The sequence below is a fragment of the Malaclemys terrapin genome, chromosome 1 (genome assembly GCF_027887155.1).
Source record: "Malaclemys terrapin pileata isolate rMalTer1 chromosome 1, rMalTer1.hap1, whole genome shotgun sequence".
In the NCBI taxonomy this organism is placed as follows: Eukaryota; Metazoa; Chordata; order Testudines; family Emydidae; genus Malaclemys; species Malaclemys terrapin.
In genome coordinates, this window is record NC_071505.1 from 155,489,379 (window position 1) to 155,511,453 (window position 22,075).

The window sequence follows — 22,075 nt, forward strand, 5'->3', positions numbered from 1 at the left end:
TATGGTCCAAGCAAAGCATTTTTAAACCCCATCTTACACTCTCTTTTCCAATTTATATCACCCACCATAGTTACGGCCTCCTTGCCCACCCAAAACAACAGGTCCAAAATCCTTCCCCTCACTCCAAGAGCAGCTGCATCATACACAGTGAAAGATAAATAACCCTTCTAAAGGGAAGGATTGGATGGACATGAACTGAACAACTTTCTCTAACCCTTACAGCTGTTCTGTCTGACTCAGGAGTGAGGCACAGTGTGGGTAATCTGTTATTGCCACTCTCCATGCCTTACCAGCTCTATGGATAAATAACGGATTTTAGCTCCAGCACCTTTCACCAGCACTACATTCCCATGCTCTATTTATTTATTTGAATTGGACAAGGTCAACCTGGTGAAAACTGCCTGTTTCTGGCTGCGCCAAAAATACTGCAATGGCCTCTCTCACTGTCTTTTAGCATTGGGGCAGAACTCAGATCCTTGTCTTTGTTCCAGCTGCTTTGCAATGCTTAGGGGGTGGCTAGGCATTCCCTGGATGTTGGGAATTGCTGGTTGGTATAAACCAGCATGGATAGCTCTCCACCAACCTGATGTCCTACCTTTGTGTGTGTGTGGGAGGGGGAGGTTGAGTGTATGGAAGGGTTTGGCAGACAGGACTGGATTATACCACCATTATTCAACTGGCAAACACAATCTGACAGCATCTCCAAGATTCCCTCATGCCATCTTATTCTGTCAGATAGAATGGGAACTGTCCTTTACCTTTACCTCCCACCCCATAGATCCTGGATATTTGTTGATTTAGATTTATAAAAACAGACAGAAAAGGTTCCCATCTTATTATAACGATCAGCTAAAAATGCAGCCAAACATAAAAATAAATCCTGCTGCAACCTTCAACATATACAGCAGTAAGGCTACTTAGACCACACAGCCACGAAGAATGAAGAAAATGACCCCATCCTCCCTAAATGTTATCTGGTAAGCAACATCCCCTTTCCAAAAGCTGCTGTAAAAAGCTTAGCCTTTGCAGCATGCCATGAGGGTCAACAAATTTGGGTGATTTCTGACAATGAGTGGGAAGCAAGTTCCAAGCCAAGGAATTTAATTTATTTTTAATTCCATGAGACTATTTCTTCATGTCTGGGTTTTTATAAAGCCTTTGAAAAAAAATAGAGCTTTAACCTGAGGCCCTAACCTAATTTGATGTTATCCCTTTAACATGAAACAATGGAATGCACCCACAACATTTCCATATTAGCCAAGATGTCTTTCTCCAAATATGCACATTTATTGGACAGGATGCTATATTATTACTTTCCATTTGGGCAGCAAAAACAGCAAATGTGTCTTTAGATTTTTCAGAAAAGCTTTGCCAAACAGTTCAGACCCTCTGAATCCCACACACTCAACCTTTTCACCTCTAAAAGACTGGAGAAGACAATAAGACTCTAAGGAATGTATTGACTGAATAGAACTTTCCAAAGACTAGTCATTAGGTAGCTTTCAACATCATATTATTGGTCATGCTACTGATCTAACCAGAGCTAACACAATATATTTCACCAGCACTCCAACCATGTAATATTAAAGATATGCTGATTAAATACCAGGGGGAGTTGTTTGGGTTTTTTTACAATTAGATATTTGTTCAACAGAAAACCTGATATATACTGTATAAGTGTTTCCCCCTTGAACTGGAAAGTGGCTACTTTAGTGTCATGTATTCAATCTGATCTCTTCTTTTCTTTTCTTTTTTGTGGGGGGAGGGAGACTGGAGGGGAGGTGCAAAACAAAAAGATAGTATCTTTATTGCATATTTTTGTACTATCCAAAATAGAAAAAGGTAAGGAGCATTAGATAGCTAGTATGCCTTTAACTGGGAAATTTATTGCTGACAAAAATGGATTTCGGTTCTAATAAGCTGGTCAAGTTATTGACTTTTTTGTTTGTCCATCTGTAATGAAAGAAAGGATTCTTATAACAGAACTCTTTCATGTACTCCTCTGTTTTAGAGCTCTGTACTTAAAGTCCCCAAGTGCCTGCTTTTGATCTCACTTTCACTGGTTTTACAACTAATTTAAAAAAACTTGTATCTACATTTTATGGGTCAGATTCACCAGTATGATCAAGCAACAGAAAGCAGGACATAAATCCAGTTTAACTGGTCAGTTAAGCCAGGTTTACAGCGGCTTAGCATCACTGGAATGGTGCAAAGCAGCTGGACTGGATCGGTGAATCTGGCCTTAAAGTCCTAATTCTGCTTTGAGCTTCACTGGTGTAAAGCAGCAGTAACTCACTGATGTGTACCTGAGGCTGAGCCATTGTCATGGAGCTCTAATTTTGACATCTCAGCTTCAGATACCATGTGCCTGACTTTCAGAGGTGCTGAGAACCCACATCTCCAGCTGAAGTCCATGGAAGCTGTGAGTGTCTGACGTCTCTGACAGTTAGGCCCCGAATGTCTCAAGCTGAGCAGTCAATATTAGAGCCCACTTTTGAGAAATTGGCTGTATCCGCAGATGTTTTGAGAGAGTTCAGGAATTCCTCAGATGCTGTAGTGAGCTTGAAATGTGTTTTCTATTTTATTTTTTTCAGCTGTGTCTTAGATGACTTTTTAGTAGCACTGTCAAGCAATTAACAAAATTAATCATGATTAATCGCGCGATTAAAAAAAATCGCAATTAATTGCACTGTTACAGAATAATAGAATACCATTTATTTAAATATTTGTGGATGTTTTCTACATTTTCAAATATATTGATTTCAATTACCCCACAGAATACAAAGTGTTCAGTGCTCACTTTATATTATTATTTTTATTACAAATATTTGCACAGTAAAAACAAAAGAAATAGTATTTTTCAATTCACCTAATACAAATAATGTAGTGCAAGTTCTTTATCATGAAAGTTGAACTTACAAATGTAGAATTATGTGCAAAGAAATAACGGCACTCAAAAACAACAATGCAAAACTTTAGAGCCTACAAGTCCACTCAGTCCTACTTCTTGTTCAGCCAATCACTCAGAAAACAAGTTTGTTTACATTTACAGGAGATAATGCTGCCCACTTCTTATTTACAATGTCACCTGAAAGTGAGAACAGGCATTCACATGGGACTGTTGTAGTCAGCCTTGCAAGGTATTTACGTGCCAGACGTGCTAAACATTTCTATGCCCCTTCATGCTTCAACTATCATTCCAGAGGACATGCATTCATGCCAATGATGGGTTCTGCTGATAATGATCCAAAGCAGTGTGCGGACCACCAGCAGAAAGTTCATTTTCTTTTTTGTTGTTGGTGATTCAGGTTCTGTAGTTTCCACATTGGAGCGTTGCTCTTTTAACACTTCTGAAAGCATGCTCCACACTTCATCCCTGTCAGATTTTGGAAGGCACTTCAGATTCTTAAACCTTGGGTCAAGTGCTGTAGCTATCTTTAGAATTCTCACATTGGCACCTTCTTTGCGTTTTGTCAAATCTGAAGTGAAAGTGTTCTTAAAACGAACATGTGTTGGGTCATCATCCAAGATTGTAATATCAAATATATGGCAGAATGGGGGTAAAACAAAGCAGGAGACATACAATTCACCCCAAGGAGGTCAGTCACAAATTAAATTAACGCATTATTTTTTAACGAGGGTCATCAGCATGGAAGCATGTCCTCTGGAATGGTGGCCAAAGCATGAAGGGGTATGCGATTGTTTAACATATCTGGTACGTAAATACCTTGCAGAGCCATCTACAAAAGTGCCATGCAAATGACTGTTCTCACTTTCAGGTGACATTGTAAATAAGAAGAGCCGCATTATCTCCTGTAAATGTAAACACACTTGTTTGTCTTAGAGTGGTAGCTCTGTTAGTCTGTATCAGCAAAAACAAGGAGGAGCCCTTGTGTCACCTTAGAGAATAACAAATTTATTTGGGTATAAGCTTTCGTGGGCTAAAACCCACTTCATCGGATGCATGGAGTGAAAAATACCCAACTGTGGATCTAACACACTATATATACTAAAGGGTGGGTTTGAAAGAGCAAAAAGACACCTGCTGTATTCTGTACACTGGATGTGACTGGTACCTATCTTCAAATTATTACAGTTAAGGCAAAAAGGTGAAAGTGTTATGGGAGCAAGGATGAAGAGCTGGAAAAAAGTGCTGGTGTTCTATTTTCCCAATCCCGCCTTCTACAGAACTGTTCAGGGAGAGAAGTAGTGACGTGCAGCTCCACATAGAGGACCACTTTGGAAGCTGTTGGGTTCAGGCAACATGTACTTTTGCAGGTGTGACTATTCTAGTGAGGGAACTCAAAATTTACACATAATTATTCTCTACATGTACATCTCTCACAAGCTCAGAGAAAGAGAGGATGCAGAGCTTGTACTGGCATTGGATAAAGTATTTGCTAAAGAAACAGAGGCAGATCTCCCTGATCACTGATCAAATATTTCACTGTCCAAAATCCAATGTTTGAATTCTACTCTGTGGATCAGATTGCTATCAGGCTTAAATTATACCAAGGACCCTTCAGACACTTATCCTGATCATGTTTTACTTGCAAACAGGGTTGTATAAACTCTTCACACTGGTGCTGTTTTGTGTACTTCCTTTTAGCAATAGCTATTAAATGCATGTGTGTGCACATAAATGTATAAAATTCCCTTTCACTACCTGTTTCTATAGGGGTTTTGTTTGGGTTTACCTGTATAGCTTGAGGTACACTTTCAGTTGAACGCATGGAATTCCATTATTGTTAACAGACAGTGTGGGCCCAGTTCCTGGCTCACTGTAACAAAAATGTACCCTTCAGAGTTCATCTGTTTTCTTTTACAGTTTGTGCCAAAGATTTATTTAGCAGAGTGAGTGAAATAGTAGTGACCTACATGTCATCATTTAGATCTGAAGCTGGAAGAGATCAGCAGAAACCTGCTTGGTGATTTCTGGCTGCTCCTGAGCTGAGCAGCAATGTGTCTGTATACACTAAGTACCACAGAGCAAACAGGAAAGTACTGTAGTAAAGGCACAGCATGTAGCCTGCATTTTCTGTCTCTGCACTGGATTAGAGTTTTGTCAATTCACACATCATCATTAAGGCTGCAAGTGTGTCATGGAGTTCACGGAAGTCATGGATTATGTGACTTTCTGGGACTTCCGGGACTTCTGCAGCGGCTGGTGTGGCTGACTTGGGGGCCGCCTGAGCAGCTCGGGCAGCCCCTAGGCCAGCAGCACTGGCCGCTGCTGGGACAGTCTTGGGCCACCACCTCCTCCACCCAGCAGCAGCAGGAGGAGTTTGGGTGTGGGAGGGGGCTCAGGGCTGGGGGTTGGGGCATAGGAGGGGGTGAGGGCTCTGGGTGGCGCTTACCTCGGGGGGCTCCCCGGAAGCGGCGACATGTCTGTCCCTCCCTCAGCTCCTAGTTCAGCGCACTGCCTCTGCCTGCAGGCACCGCCCCCGCAGCTCCCATTGGCCGCAGTTCCCAGCCAATGGGAGCTGTGGAGCCGGCGCTTGGGGCAGCACGCAGAGCTAGGAGCTGAGGGAGGGACATGTCCTTGCTTCTGGGGAGCCACAAGGAGCCAGGTAGGGAGCCTCCCAACCCAGTCAACCTTCCCCCCCTCCCAACACCAGCAGGGGTCCTGGGCCACTCCACCCCATGCATCTGCGGCACCCCCGGGCCACCCTCCCCCCGAGCTCCCGCGGCATCTCCTAGGCCACATACTCACCCCCGAGCAACCGTGGTGCTACCAAAGATTCATTTGAAGGTCAAGTGGCACTTGAGGAGGATATTACCGATTACAGGGGATTACAAGAGTCTCTGTGCTGCAGAAGTGCACTATTGATTTCCATCATCTACATGCGAACCAATGCTGTGCAGCATCACTGCTAAGGCAAGTGGGCTTGACCCAAGACTCACTGAAATCAGTCAGCTTTGGGTCATTCTTTGTGTGAGCAACACATGAGGGCATTAACGTGCCTCTGAGCAGACCAGTCCTGGTCAACGCCACTAAGAAGGAGAGGGTGAGCAGTGCAAGAGAAAATGTAATATTTCTGAGAAAATCAGTTCCTTATAACATTGATAAGAAATTTGTGACCAACTCATTAGGGTCTCACTGTGCTGCCAGGAGACCAGGACCCAGTTCACACAAGCAGCTATTGCTGATGCAAAGGAGCTTCGGAAACAAATTAGAGGGAAAACACAACTAATTTGTATGATGGTAAGGATGGCATCAAAGATTTTATCATGAGTCTTGCATAAGTGGTGTTTTCTTTATAGCCTCAGCTCCTGGAATCATGTGATTGCATGAGACTCTCAGTTTTTTTAAGTAAGTTGCTTGCTTCCATGTTTGCAGAGAAAAGCTAGAAAACACGAACAATAAAAGTTGAAAAAGCAGAAGGCAAATAAAAAGACCCAAAAATTATTACTTTTTTTTAATGTCATGATTTTAAGCCAATGTTACTATTTAAGCAGGAAGCCTGACTCATTATTTTTAAACACTTGGGAATGGTGATACTGTAAATAATGCCTGCATTCTTCGTTTTCCTTTACCTTTTGGAAGTGTCGGGATCAGTGATGACAAAGAGTGTGAAAAGGAAATGAAGCTTAATGAAAAAATTGAATAAAGTCAAGTGGGGAGGCACCATTAGTGTGCAAAATGGAAAACAACTTGAAGTAGAATTACATGGAAGAATGATGACTGGAAAGGGGTAGGAGAATAGGCAGAGACAGAAACAATGCAGATGATTATGTTTATTAATTCTTGCTGTGCAAGACCATGCTAGACTTGCTGTCCCCATGCTCTCCCAAGATTGCTGTTTGGAAGGCTTAGAAAAGGGGGAAATTTCCAAAATATTTACATCTTCTTTGGGGCTCTTATAATTATTAAGCATGTGTGCAGGCTGTATCATATTCACCTCCCTTTGAATTTTGGGTTTTTATGACTAGTTTACAAAGAATTAAAAAAACAGATGTGTAGTTTGACTGAAAGAAATGTAAAACAATGGTAATTTTTCTCAGATCTTGACGGTCTTCATTTTAGTTTACATACTGAAATGCACAATTTTTTTTCAAAAGAATCATTTGGAATCAGATTGTGTGTAGTGAATCAGGATACGCATTCATCTGAGACATAAACACTTCTGGCTTTAATTAAGAAAACATGGTTTTAAAGGAAGTTATTTAGCAGACTGCAATTAAATATAATTTTTAAAATAACTAAATAACTTGCATCTCGTGACATGAAAATGAAGGAATATAACTGCAAGATGTATAGCCTGCTTTCCTGGCTTGATTTTTTACTGGTTGGACCTTCTCTCCAGATCCGGGACTATCATGAATAGAGACTGCCAATTTTACTGAAATGTGGCAAACTCTATTATGGTTTTGTGATGTGGTCAAATGTCTACAAAGGAGACAACTATTTTTCTTGATATTTGTTAGATTTAAACCCAAGTTTCAGAGATGAAAAGCAAATGCATTATAGGTCCATAAAAGTCAATAGTTGAATTTCTGTTGACTTCAATGGGCTTTAGTTAAAACCCTATGGGTGAAATCCTGGCCTCACTGAAGTCAAAGGCACCAGGATTTCACCCCAGAGAGCTAGTACATTGCATCACCTAGCCCATCTTCAGACTTGAACAACAGCAGTAGCACATTGAGGCTTTGAACTTAAAGCTCCCAAACAGGACTGGATCCTCTTCATACTTGGATGGGAGACATCCATGAGAAAAATACCAGTTTTTGCAGGAATTGGTATTGGTAATACAGCTGATTCCCCTTGGAGGAAATATTGCACTGATGCTGGAGGCGCTTTCAGATCACATATAAATGAGAGGTCCTGACTATTTCTGGTCATTAAAGATCCCATGGCATTTACCCTCTCCTCCCCCTCAAATAAGTATGGCTGCTTGTCTGAATGTCCTTGTCGCATTCACATTTGAGTGACACTTTGTGGACCAAACAAAACCTAAGCGATTTTGAGAACAACCATTTTTGATCCAACACATTTGATGAAAATGTTTTGACCAGCACTAATGGATAACTATATCCCTCCTACTCAAGTTGTCCTGCAGCTGTGGAATTCGTCTACACTTCAATCCACTGCAGAAGAACCTGCATTTGTGCCTCAGTGGGGCTCTGTGCACAGCCACCCCCTGTATGTTACACAGTGCAGGATAAGGCCCCTCATTTGTAATTGAGAAGAGTACATTGATGTTTGTGAAAGCTGCTATAATAGCAAGTGACCTTTTTGGGCTATAAAGCCTGGATATTTTTCTCAGCGGAACTGATTATTTTGTGACTGGCCGAACGACTGCTTTGTGAGGTGATACTCTTCCAACTTTTTGTTTAAAATAAAAAATACTTAATCAACTACAAAAATTACAAACAAATATAAACAGCAGTTTAAAAAAGCATAAGTACTAAACCCCCACCACTTATGTGTCCAGTCCAGCGATTGTCATTTCTCAATATTAAAGCTGCACCTAGTACAAAATTTTGTTAAGGTGCTAAATTAAAATGCAGACATGTGTCCACCACAGCCTTTCATTCCCATGATCCCCACTAACTGGGACAGCGGTTCACATGCTTTAAGTGGTTGTGGCTTTCATATGTCTTTATTTCTGGTTTAAGTTACTGTCAATAATACAGGGCCCTTTACCACACTATCTCAGGGTATAAGTTCTTGGAAGCAGTAACAGCTGGGTTGTTTTTCTTCCTGCTTGTGTGATCACTTTAACTTTAATTATAGCTGTTCATTTATTAAAATAAATAACTAAGGAATATAAGTTTTAAATTCCAGCTGTTCAAACAGTCTTTTTATTTTCTTTGTGCACACAGTGTGGTGGGCAGTTTATTGTATCCATTTTCCTTTAAAATCTTTTTAATTCTCTCAGAAATGTACCAGATATTTTCCAGACATCCTTGATGATCTCTGTATGAGAGCCACACTGGGCCAAAATCATGCCCACTGAACAGCATTTCAGTATTAATTAATTTGGCATTGCCTTAAATGTACAAGACGCATACCTGAGGAAATGTACACCTCGCGAATCTCTGTTCTAGGTGGTGTTCTGGAGACACTGCTAGTGGTTTGCTGTCTCTCGTTCACTTCACCCCTATGCTGTCTCCTTCATGTGAGGCCCCACACTGGAGTCCTCTCCTTTCCAAGCATGCCCCTTTCTTCTGAGCATTTCCCCTGGGGGCATGCCTACATTGCATTCAGATATGTGACTGCAGCACATGTAGACATACCTGATCTAGCTATAGCAGTGAAGCACAGGCTAGTTGCTTGAGTGCATACCCAGGATCCCAAGCAGACTTGTACAGCCTGTGCTGCAATCACATACCCTGAGACACATTAGCACTCATCCTTGTGTTCTCTCTCTCTCTCACACACACACACCTCTTCTCTGTGGGACCCCAACTCCACACACTGAAACATCCACTTGTAATAGGTTACATTCACCACTGAGGCACCTCCTTGTGGCTACATCTGGGCATTAGCTCTTGCCCTTCCATCAGTCTTTCACCCCAAGCTCTCTCTCTCTCTCTCTCTGTGGACTCGGGGTGTTTCCTCTTTGTGACTTGGCCCTCAAGGCAGGTCACTATAGTTCTCCCCTTCTGGAGGTATCAAAGTCCCACTGGACATACTGTGTATCTCCAGTCTCAAGCAGTCTTCTGATCCACTTCCAACTCTGTACCGCTTTCCCAGTGGCCAATGGAGGAATCCAGGCCTGCCCCTACTCCAGGTTCCAGCCCAGGGACCCAATACTGGCAATCACAGCCTGCTCAAATGCTGATCCTATGCTGTTTCCCTGGGCTCTTTCCTACCTCTCTTCTTTATCTTCTAGCCCACTGGGTTACCACTGGAGCTTCTTCCACTCCCTGTGACCACTTTACCCCTCTTGACTTCTTGCCAAAGTAGGATCCTAGGACTTATTCTTCCCCTAGAGCTCCTCCTTGTACCTAGTAAACTTCTCCCCTCTCTACAGAGTGACTGCAAAGGTCTTCCCTGTAGCCTTTCTCCTATCACCAACTTCCTCGCTTTATGAACCTACCCCAGCTCCTCCCCCAGCTGGGCTTCATCAACCATTAGGCTTTAACAGTCCCTGGTTCTCCTCCAGATAATTGGCCTATTTTACCTGTTCAAGCCTCATGTGGAGTGAACACCCGCTTACACCGCTCTCCCATGCATACTGATTATGGACACCTTACAGTCATAATCCTACACTCCCTTCCCCATCAAATGTGGAGGTGGACTCTTTCACGTAGAGAGACAAGGTGGGTGAGGTAACATCTTTTATTGGACCAACTTCTCTTGGTGATTTTACTTTGCCCACCTTGTCTCTCTATTATCCTGGGACCAAATTGGCTACGCCATCATTATATATCTCTTTCAGGTAGGACCATTCTCTCCTCTGCCTCCAAAAAGTAAAATGAGGGGCCTCTTATAACTTCATCCTCCTCATTTCCCCCCATCCTCCAAAGGACTGAAGAAGAGAAGAGGGAGTGGAGATGACTCTCCCAGCCAGATCCCTGCCTCACTCATTGCCTGTGATGAGGAGATGCAGCAGAAGGTGATGTCTCCCAGCAGTAAACAGGTGCTGAGGGCCTGAATCCAGGAGAGATTCAGACTATGAACTGTAAGATCATATTTAAGGGCTATACATCCATTCTAAGCTCTTTTGTACTGTAACCGTAGTCTGGATGGTGTCTATATAAAGGAATTTGTACTTTCTATTATTATTTATTATTTTTATTATGATGATTCCAAAAGCAGGCAGTACTGAGGCCTATTGCACAAGGTGCTGTACAAACACATAGTAAGAGGCAGCCCCTACCCTTTAGGGTTTGCAATGTAAGTAAACAAGACAGACAAAGAAACTATTAAGGTTGTTGCTTTACAGCTGGGGGATTTAGGAACAGAGGGATTAACATTCTGATTCTTATTAACACGAAGGGCTAGTCTACACGACAACACTACATCGGCACAGCTGCATCAGTGCAGCTACGCCACTGTAGCGCGTATGGTGAAGACACGCTATGCTGATGGGAGATCACTCTCCCATCGGCATAATTACTCCACCTCAATGACAGGTGGTAGCTATGTCGGCGGGAGAACTTTTTACACCCCTGAGCGACGTAAGTCACATTGACTCAAGTGGCAGTGTAGACAAGCCCTTAGGCACCTTTACAATGGTCTGGGAGTATCAAGTGGCCTTAAAATGGCTGTATATCACTTTAAGACTCATTTATACTGTCAAAGTGGCTTTATTGTAAATGGGTATCAGGCCTAAAGGGTGTATTTACACTCAGTAAAAAGTTCTAGTTTTTTACCACGTGGTAGCTAACATATGGTAAAATCCTAGGATGGACAAAGCAGTTTGTAATTTTCACGCGTGTTAGCAGGTGGAGGTAAATATTAGGGGGAAGCCTAGGGTTTACCTCAACCAGATAACACATGTGAAAACTATTACTGCCTTGTTGCACATTACTTAGTTACCACATGTCGAAAACACCTCTTTCCCTACAGAAGGCCCAAGTAATTCACCCAAGGTTACACAGGAAGTCTGAGTCAGCGGCAGGAAATGAACCCACATCTCTTGAGTTGTATGTCAATGCCTTAATCACAAGACCATCTTTCCTTTCTAAAACAAAATGAGTGCCTGCAGGAGTGTATGGTCACTCACTGGGCCATTCACCCAATCATTCACTCAGCTGATCCTGAGGTTCCGTCTCATACAGTCTGATTCTCAGCACAAGGATTTGCAGATAATCCCTGTGTTCCATATTGAAATCTTTTGAAAATATGTTTTTTTTGCCAGCCGTCAACCCCATCTATTGTATTCGCTACCTAGTGCTATCAGAAATACAAATGTAGGGCTAATTCTGATCTCACTTACACAGGAGTAAATCTAGAATAATTCCACTGACCACAGTGGTGTTACTTCAGATTTTCACTGACTTCAGAAGTAGGCTTATAGTGAAGGAATTCATTCATAAAACTGAAATCCCACCATTTTCATACTGAGTACAACCCAATTACAAGATTTGAACTATTTCATCCAAATAGTTTTGTAAGTATTTTGACACACTGTGTACAAAATGTGCTACGTCCACAAAATTGGTATTTATATTTTACAATAGCAATCATATGGTATCTATTGCCAATCAAGAGACCAGTTTCCTTCCCCCTGACTTCAATGGGATCAGGACCATGCTAAACCACCATCTCTCCTCATGTTGTTTTGCATGTTATCCAGCTTGCTAGCTGCTATAAGACAAACCTTCAAAGAGGAAAATGTGGTGTCATTTATTGTGGAAGAACAAACAGATACCCCATTAGAGACTTTTATTGCGCGGGGAAAGGCATCAGATTAACACCAGCTGGTTCTGTTATAGAGTAGGCAATACAAGAGAACGCCCATAGTGCCTTTCAGCTGTATTCGCTCTCTTGCATCAGACAAGGTGTTATCTACAGGCTCTGATCCAAAACTCATTGAAATCAATGTGGGAGTCAAACCCTAGGAGAAGTGAGGAAAGGAGCAAAAAAAGACATAGGGAAGAGAAGAAACTTTCCCTGACTCTGGATGGGCAAGTCTATTGTAAACAGTAAACGCTGGCCTCTCTTCAGAAATTTTGGCCTGCAATTTAAAAACCTACTGATGCTTCATGGTTTTTTTTTTTTAAACTTTCTCTTTAGAGACAATTGTGCTTATATATCATGTACTGCTTTTCTTCCCTCTTAATTAAAATAATGAGATAGCATGTTTTGCATGGAAAAAATAGGCTTTGTGTCTTAGTTCATCTGTTCCTAATATTTATTCCAAAACATAAACCTCAGCCGTCTGTGACATCTCCGTTTCTATGGTAATGATTTTTGAGGTCATTAACAGGACTTATAGACCTTATCTTGAAATGGTTCTTATCTAAAGCAGGCAGGGATATCATGGTATTTAGCAGAGGTGATTTTTACCAGTTAACGTCATGTTTTTTATCGCCCTGGGAAAACCTAATTAGTCCCAGTGTAAGGCACTTTCTGTTTTTAAAACTGTTTCATTAATGCACACCACATTACACTTAGTTTTAGTTACATATTCAAATGATGGTTCCATAAGGCAATAGATTCACAGACTAAGTTAGGATTGTACAAATAAAAAAAACACAGTGGGTGTAAAACTAATATATGTAATTATAAAAATGAACATTGGAATGTCTGTATATATATTTAGGTTCAGTATTTTCTCAAGGAAGTTATACATATCACAATTCATATATCAGTTGTCAATATTATAAGAAAAGTCAAAAATATTTGATTACATGAAAATGATAATAATGCAGAGGTGTAGGTTTGAAGCTTTAAGCAGTCAGAAGGATGCAGAGTTGCAGACTACAAGTCCAGGTCCATTGGGCTATGCGGCATTCTATAGCAGCAGAAAGCCAACTTTCATGTAGGGGATAGACCAAGCCTATTCTTCAGTTTTGAAAGGACGTATCCAAACTTTGAAATGACTTGTTCTATGCTGGCTGGACACTGATGCAGTTATTTTTCCCAGTTTCAAACCAGTATTTACGAATGCCCTGTCCTAAACTAATTTTCCTGGGAAATTTCCAACCCTGAAAGCAAAGGCAAAGAAATCCAAACATGAGGAAAGTACATGTTTTGGATGTAACATTTCAGGATGGGAAATGCTTTCTAAAACATCCTGTACCATAACAAGGGTTTCGTTCACATTTGTGCAAGAAATGGACTAGATTAAGAATGACTGCTATCCCCAGATACTGCCAGAATACCTAACCCCTTGTGAGAACCATGAACAGATGTGCCATGAGATCTCCTTCATGATATTTTGTCTAATTTCGCAAAGCATTGCTTAGGCCTGGGCATCAAAAAGCACGGTGGCGCTGACTGCTAAGTGAATACCACACACACACACAGCCACCTCCTGTGCGGTCAGAAATGTTAGGATGTGACTGAATCTCTTCCCCTCACTCTCACTTGTACACATTTCAGTGCTCATCCCGCTCTGTGCTTCTCATTACAAGTTCTACTTGCACATTGGGTTTTCTGTGAAATGTGCAAGCCATCTGCCACGAGTCTGTTTGTTTTTGAGCTCATACATAAGCCATTTCATTGTGAATAGGGCACTTATCAGTTTCCCTTGTTATTATTTATACTTTGAGGTAGGTTAAGGGGGTCTTAGACCACCAACACACTCCTAGAATGCCCAGATGCATGCAGAACTATTTACTATAAATAACAGAAGATGTTTTTCCAAACAAATATTTCTGCTTTTCTTTTAGTTTGATTTTTCATGAGTTCTGACTTTTCTGGTTTTTTCCCCTGACATATGTTAACAAATAAGGACAGAAACACATTTTAAGTATATTAGAACATCACGAAAAGTACTCATAATTCTTCACAGAAAATATCTAACATAAAAAAAAGGAGAGAAAGGGAGAGAGAAAATTTAGGAGGGCTGCCACAACTAGTGTACCATTTAAGAGACTGATATTTTTAACCATGTGTTTTAGTGTGAACAGTGCTGTTAAATTGTCCTTTTTTTTTTTTTTTTGGTATGGATACCTTAGGTGGCTACATTATGGTATCTAAATGATGAGCTTACTTACAAGGTGATAAGTGATGTTTTCCCCCTCTCTCTGTGTTTGTGAGTGCATGAAAGGGCATTATTACTCATAGAAAGCTTTACTGCAGAAATAGGCTTTATACTCGATCTAAATGCATCCAGGTTGGAGCTCAGTCTGACCTCTTCCAAGGAGGTATTCCATGGCCAGGGTCTTGGCACTGACAGTGTTCTCCCTCCAATGGCTGAGAGTCAAAATATGCTGTTCTTTCTGGGTATCATCTCAGTAGAGCATAGCTGCCTCTGTGGGTTGTGGATAATGAGGTGGTCTGAGGCCTGGTCCCCACTAAGTCCCCAAATCAGACTAAGGTACGCAAATTCAGCTACGTTAATAACGTAGCTGAATTCGAAGTACCTTAGTCCGAACTTACCGCGGGTCCAGACGCGGCAGGAAGTCTCCCCCCGTCGATGCCGTGTACTCCTCTCGGCGAGCTGGAGTACCGGCGCCGACTGTGAGCACTTCCGGGATCGATCCCAGAACATCGATGGCGTGCCGCCGGACCAGCCGGTAAGTGAAGACTAGGCCTCAGAGGACTTCCATAATATATGTATTTTTTTAATGTAAAAATATTCTTTCAAGATGAGTTATTCAAACTATCATAGAAATATACATCTGCTATTCTCCCAAATCTGGGTGAAGGCTCAATAACTTGATAACCTGAAGTGTGAATTTCATTGTGGGGGTCTTGTTTGATTCACGGGGCCAGATGTGTAAGAAGCAGCAGGTAAAATGAAATGTGACTTCTCCACATGTTTCTGTGTTTCAGTGAGGAATTTCCATAGCCTGCACAGCATTGCGCCAGTGACCTCAACAGGTGTCTGTACCAATAGAAAGCGGTAATTTAACTCACTGCACAACTTATTTAGATTATTCTGTCTCCAAAGGCTTTGGAGTGAGAGGAAAGGTTCTTCACTTGTAGATGGATTAACCACTACTTTATAGCTGTTACAAAGATGTGAAGAACTAGACAAAATCTGCCAGTTTAAGGTCACAAAGTAAGCACAAATAACCAAGTTGATTGTGGAATACGTCTGGCTAAATACTACCAAAAAAGTGGGCAAATATTCATTGAATTTTTAACCTAATTGGCTTCAACTGTGTTTAGTCCCTTTTGGGTTAATTTTCCATGACTATTCTAGTGAATGAGTAAAGTGGAAGGCATGTTTGTCAAAAGAACAAACTTAAAAAAATGTTTTATAGAATATTCACCTAATGTGAACTTAGAATTTGTAACTGAAAACCTGATTCTAAGAGTTATGCTGATAAATCAGGGACAGAAACATACCAAGTGACCGAAGAGCTAAATCAAAACACCTAGAATATACGCAATAAACTGCTTGCAAATAAATGACAAACCAAGAATTATTAGACAAATCAAGAATAAATTCTGTCTAGAGCTGGTCGGGAGCTTTTTGACAACATTTTTTTGTTGAAAAATGTCAATTAGTTGAAACCAAGGCTTTTCATGGAAACATATTAGTTTTTATGACACTTTCATTGGGAAGGTGTCTTGGGTCCAGAATGCAATCTGTGGGCAAAACACAAGAGCTCTACTGAGTAATAGCCAATAGCCTAAGGGTTAGAGCTCTCGCTTGAACTGTGGAAGGCTAACTTCAAGTGTCTGCTCCAATTCAAGCAGAACACACATGCACCATTGGTTTTGGGAAGGTTTCTTGGGTCCAGGATGGAATTTCTGGTCAGAGCCAGAGAAAAGCTTACCCCAGAATAGCCTATATCCCAGTAGTTAGGGCAGTTATGCCTGAGATGTGGAAGACTCAGGTTTAAGTCCCTGCTATGCCTGTATCTCCCACCGTCCAAGTGTGTGCCCTAACGGTGGGGATATTGGCTATTTGGGGTTGTATATTCTTCTCTGGCTTTTTCTGTGAAATTTTTTGAAAATTCTTGGTTTCAGAATGGAATGCAAAAATTTTTGGAAAACGGATTCTCTTTTTCTGGTCAGCCCTAATTCTGACTTCAGGCAACTCACAAGCAGAAAAATAGGCAAAATTTGCCAGGTAAATTATCCATTAAGAATTCTGCATGCACCTCTATTGTAGACATGGCCTGAAGGCCATATATTTTTAGGAGCTCACAAAATGAAGTTGGCCACAAGAGAAAGATGTAACCTAGCTTCTGTATGTTTCTTTCTTGACTGATGTTGTTCACACCTGCTGTAAAACGTATCTAGGAAAATCTTCACTTCCTTCATACACACAACTTGTACTGATCCTGTACTGAAAGGATTCAGATCTGTGACAGTGTCCTGGAACTCAAGTTAGGTTTATGCAAGTGATCTCAAATGAAGGCTGTTCTGCCACAAGAAACTGTTGTGTTTGTTTTGTTTGCTTCTTTGTTTGATCCAAATAGTTAATAGAAAAATGTTTAGAAATATTAGGCAGAGCTTTGAACATTGCTAGGGCCCTACCAAATTCACAGCCATGAAAAACGCATCATGAACCTTGAAATTTGGCCTCCCCCCGTGAAATCTGGTCTTTTGTGTGCTTTTACCTTATACTATACTGATTTCATGGGAGAGGACCAGAGTTTCTCAAATTGGGATGCCTGACCAAAAAAGGGAGTTGCAGGAGGGTCACAAGGTTATTTTAGGGGGGATTGTGGTATTGGCACCCTTACTTCTGCGCTGCCTTCAGAACTGGGTGGCTGGAGAGCGGTGGCTGTTGGCCGGGTGCCCAGGTCTGAAGGCAGTGCCCTGCCAGCAGCAGCACAGAAGTAAGGGTGGCAATACCATACCATGCCATCCTTACGTCTGCGCTGCTGCTGGCGGCAGCTCTGCCTTCAGAGCTGGGCTCCTGGGCGGCAGCTGCCACTCTCCAGCTGCCCAGCTCCGAAGGCAGCGCCGCTACCAGCAGCAGCACAGAAGTAGGAGTAGCAGTATTTCAACTCCCCCTACAATAACCTTGTGACCCCCCCCCTCTCCACCCCCCCCCCCCACACAACTCTTTTTCAGGTCAGGAGGACCCCTACAATTACAACACCATGAAATTTCAGATTAAATAGCTGAAATCGTGAAATTGACTATTTTTTAAATCCTATGACCGTGAAATTGACCAAAATGGACCATGAATTTGGTAGGGCCCTAACATTACTATTGGAACTCTTTTTAATATCCTGCCACTTGAAAACCTAAGCTGTTCTAGAATAATGAGTCCAACTTGTGAACATCTCAGACACAGTAAAAATTAACTAACAAATTGAGAAATCTCATTAAAATATTTTTCTTTTCTATAAATTATAAAGTAATGATATTAAAGTCTGATATATTTCAGGGAATAGAAACAAGTTATACCCATTAGGAAGGGGGAGATTCCCTACTGTTCCATTAAATAATCCTTATGACTAGCTTGGAGGGTTCACAAGATGTTGGACCTTAAACCAAACACTTGTCTAGGAGTGAATCTTATTCATCTTCTCCTCAGTCGAATATATTTCTTTTTTACTGGGGGGCATAGGAGGAGGAACTCCACATCGGGGGTGAAGAAAGAAACATTTCTATGGCAGATTGTTTGGTTTTTAAATAGTGGCTCTTTGGTTGCTGCTTGAAGGTTGGGAATGTTCAAATCAGTGGGCAGAGCACAGGTGAGGTGTGAAGGCTCTGGAATTTATCACCCAGCTATCACCAGCACATATGGATATATCTCATTTCTACATATGTACTGATGTGCAAGTGATATTATATATAGGATCACTTCACTCATGACTAAAATGCAACCATTGATTAACAGTGCATAGCAACGGTACACAACAGTGCAGGCCGGAAAGTGAAGAATTAATTTTAGGCTACTGGTGAATTTGGGATGGCAGAATGTAATTACCCATGCTGGAATCTGCCCAGCACAGCAAGGCTGTAACACCCCTTAGCACATGAAGTATCATGGTTTTTAATCTATCTACTTTAGGTATTCATTATAGGCTATCTTAGTAAGTGGTGGGGCTCTTGTTTTTATGTCTCATACACAAAGGCTCACATAAACCTACAAAAGCCAGTGAGCCTGAAATAATACAGAGGCCCTGCTGTTCCTTTCTCTTTCCCACACAGATTTAACGATTAAAAGCTCCAAGAGTAACAGTAAGGAATAGAAATAGAGAATTTGCAGCAGGTGTTTTGCCTGAAGGCTCAGCGCATTACGATTCCACCTGTGCTTATCTAATTCCAGCCAACTCAACCTCCTACCACCTCATTCTCTAAGAAAGTAGAGAACGTAGTGACTCAAAATTGGAAGAGAGGGAAGAAAAAGTGCGTTGGGCCTGCCTTCGGCTACTAAACTTTTTCCTCTGAACTATACCTTCTGTGGTAAATAGCTATGTGGATCACACCAAAACTGCTGGGCTTGCTAGAAGAAAACAAAATTAAAGTTCCATATAAGTTCCAGATGTATCCAGTTGTATGAGTGACTCCTCTGCAACCTACGTAGTGAACATGGAGTTACTTATGATGGGCTAGAAAGTTGTGACACTGACCCCATTGTATCCTGATTAGTGGCGCTGGAGTCAGAGGGCCCATGTTCTCTATTGATGAGGTACCAGGAAAACAGAGAATGTGGGGAGTTAGGCTGGAATGGAAGAAACACATGACCCTGTGGACAGAGCAGTGGGCAGGCTTTAATAAAGTTGTTCAACTTAACGTGCATTCAGCTTCACTCTTGGTGAATGAAATGTGGTGGCAGCATCAGAGCTGTGAGTTCTCTGCAGTGCAGCAGCTGGTAGCATGAGCCATGGAACTGGGTCTGAAGTCCCACCCCTAGCCTTGAATTTTGCAGTCACAAACGAAGCCTGGTGGAGGGGGCTGTTCAAGCTATGCACAGACCTGGCCAGACAGGACAATGACAACAGCATCAGGAAAGTAAAACGGTTACTGTATCTTACTGGGGAACAAAGCAGAGCTCATTACTGTCTCAAGTCTCTCAGCAGTCCTTGGAGTTCTGGGGACCTATTGATCCCCAAAGCAGAACAAAACTCTAGAGAGACACAGGTTTTTTGCTGGAAACCATCCAAAGGAGATGAGATGGACCCCATTTTACTGCCTTACACACCCTGGCTGCTGCATGCAATTTTGGGGATTTGACAGACTCCTTGATTCGGAACAGGATAGTCTGCAGCACTGGGGAACACCACCTATGGAAGCAGCTGCTCCTGGAAGGCGATCTCACATGAGACAGATGCTTAGACATGGGGCATGTAGCAGAAGCCTCAAGAGAAAGGATGAAAGCCCTCAAAGGCACAACACCCCCAGAAGTACCTATATAGTGAGACATCAGCAAAGGAGAGCAGGTGACCAGGGTTTCATACCCTCAATTAGATGCATTTACTGTGGGAGACAGCATGAGCAGGTAAAGGAGAAGTGCTCCACACCAGGACAGCATTGCAAGGAGTGCTGTGGCAAGTCAAACCATTTTAGCATTGTGTGGAAGAGCAAAGGAATGTACAAGAAAGATTCAGTCAGACTTGGACAAGAGGGAGACACCCCCGTGTTAAGCATTGGAGAAGGGATTGGGTGTAGCTGTTTTGCAGGAGCAGCCAGTTGCTTATGCCAACAGAGTCCTGCCAGAGACTGAACAGGGGTACACCCAAATAGGAAACGACCTGCTGGCTGTAGTATTTGGAGTGGAGCAATTCCATCAGTACACCTGTGAACTCCCAGTAAGAGTCAATCAGACCACAGCCCCCTAGAGACAATCATGGCAAAGCTCCTTCTAAGTGCTCCAAAGAGACTGCAGTGCATGCTGATGCACCTCCAGTGCTACCAGGAAGAGATCAGATATTGTTCAGGACTATTACTTGTGTTAGCTGACGCCTGAGCAGGGCACAGATACCCGGTGTCAGTGAGTTGGGGGAAGGGTATTAGGACACTGAATCCATTAGCATGCTGCACTATCTCCCAGGTTCAACAGCAAAGCTGACTGAAATCAAAGAGGCTACGGAGAAGGACGTCCAACTACAGTCAGTCAAGAGAGTGATATTACAAAGTGGCCAAAAGAAAAAAGCCAAGTACCAGAATCATATTTTAAAGCAGGGTTGCAACCAGAATTTTCCTAAGGACAGAGCCCAGAGCTCTCCCTCCCCTGCCATGCACCCAGCCCCAAGTTCTCTCCTCCACAATCTTGCCCTGCATAGGCTCCCCTTCCCTCACTGCCTCTGCACCCAGCTCTGAGCTCTCCTTCCTGCACCTAACCTCAGTCTCCATGTCCTGAGGTCTACCCAGAGAGGTGGTCAGGCTGAAAAGCACCATCTGCAGGTACAGGAGATCGGGGGTGGGGGGAAGAGGGTTGCAATTATTTGTTTTTAAGGTTTATGTTAAAACAACTTTTCTCCTTTACAAATCTTGATCAGTGGAACTGGAGTCAGAGGGCCCACGTTCCCTGCAGGGACTGTTATTGACAAGACATCAGGAAAACAGGGAACATGAGCAGTTAGACTGGAAGCAACCCAGCTGCACGGACAGAGAGTGCACACAGGGTTTAATGAAGCTCCACTTGTTCAACTTAACCTGCATTCAGCTTCACTCTTTGCAAATGAAACACCCAAAGATGGTCCTTTCACAGTCCACAAACCCCCTATTTTTACCTTCCAATTTCCCCATTCATGGAACTACAGCAGTATAAATGGGTGGTGGCTGAGAGCCAAAGTGACAGCTGAGAAATTAATAGTACAGAGATGGAAATCTCTTTGCATTTTGTTCCTAAAATAGTGGGGCTTGTAACAATGAGTGAATTAGCAGCTCTGGGGAGTGTATCCTTCTGACTATAAAGACATTTAATGCATAATAGAGTCTCCCTTCCTATCTGATAGAGTGCTCTTAGTGAGTAATAGTCACACTTACTCAAGTAAATATGCCCTCAATAAACTGAAAGCATGTGATCAATCCAGTCAGATACTTTGTAAAACAAAAACTGGAGACAATAATATAACATACATTTCTAGCCTCTGTGTAATTCTCTCTCTCCCGTATTGTATCCGAGTAGGCTTTAAAATATTATAAAAGATTAAATTAAGGGAAAAACATTTACCCAAGCCGCAAAGGGAATTTTCAGGCAGCCATAATTCTCTAGAATGAGACTCAGAGGCTTAGCGGCCAGTCCTCTAATGAGTGTGGGAGCCTAAATTAGAGCACAGCGATATAATCACATATTAACAGCCCAGAATCTGCTAGTGTGCCACCTGGAATTCATTCATCATACTACCATCATTCAGTAGCTCTTCTTACTGACTGCTTTGGACCAACCAACTCTACTAAAACACTCTATAAATTTCCAATGAGATTATCATAGCAAAGTTTATTGCCTGTGAACAGATAAGGTTGTTTCTGGTTTTTTGTAGGCATAATAAAGTGCAAACATTAAATACGATTCTCCCAGCAATTAGTCAGTAGTAGAAAACATGGTGACTTATTCAAGGCAGCAGTCTTAACAAACTCTTGTAGGCA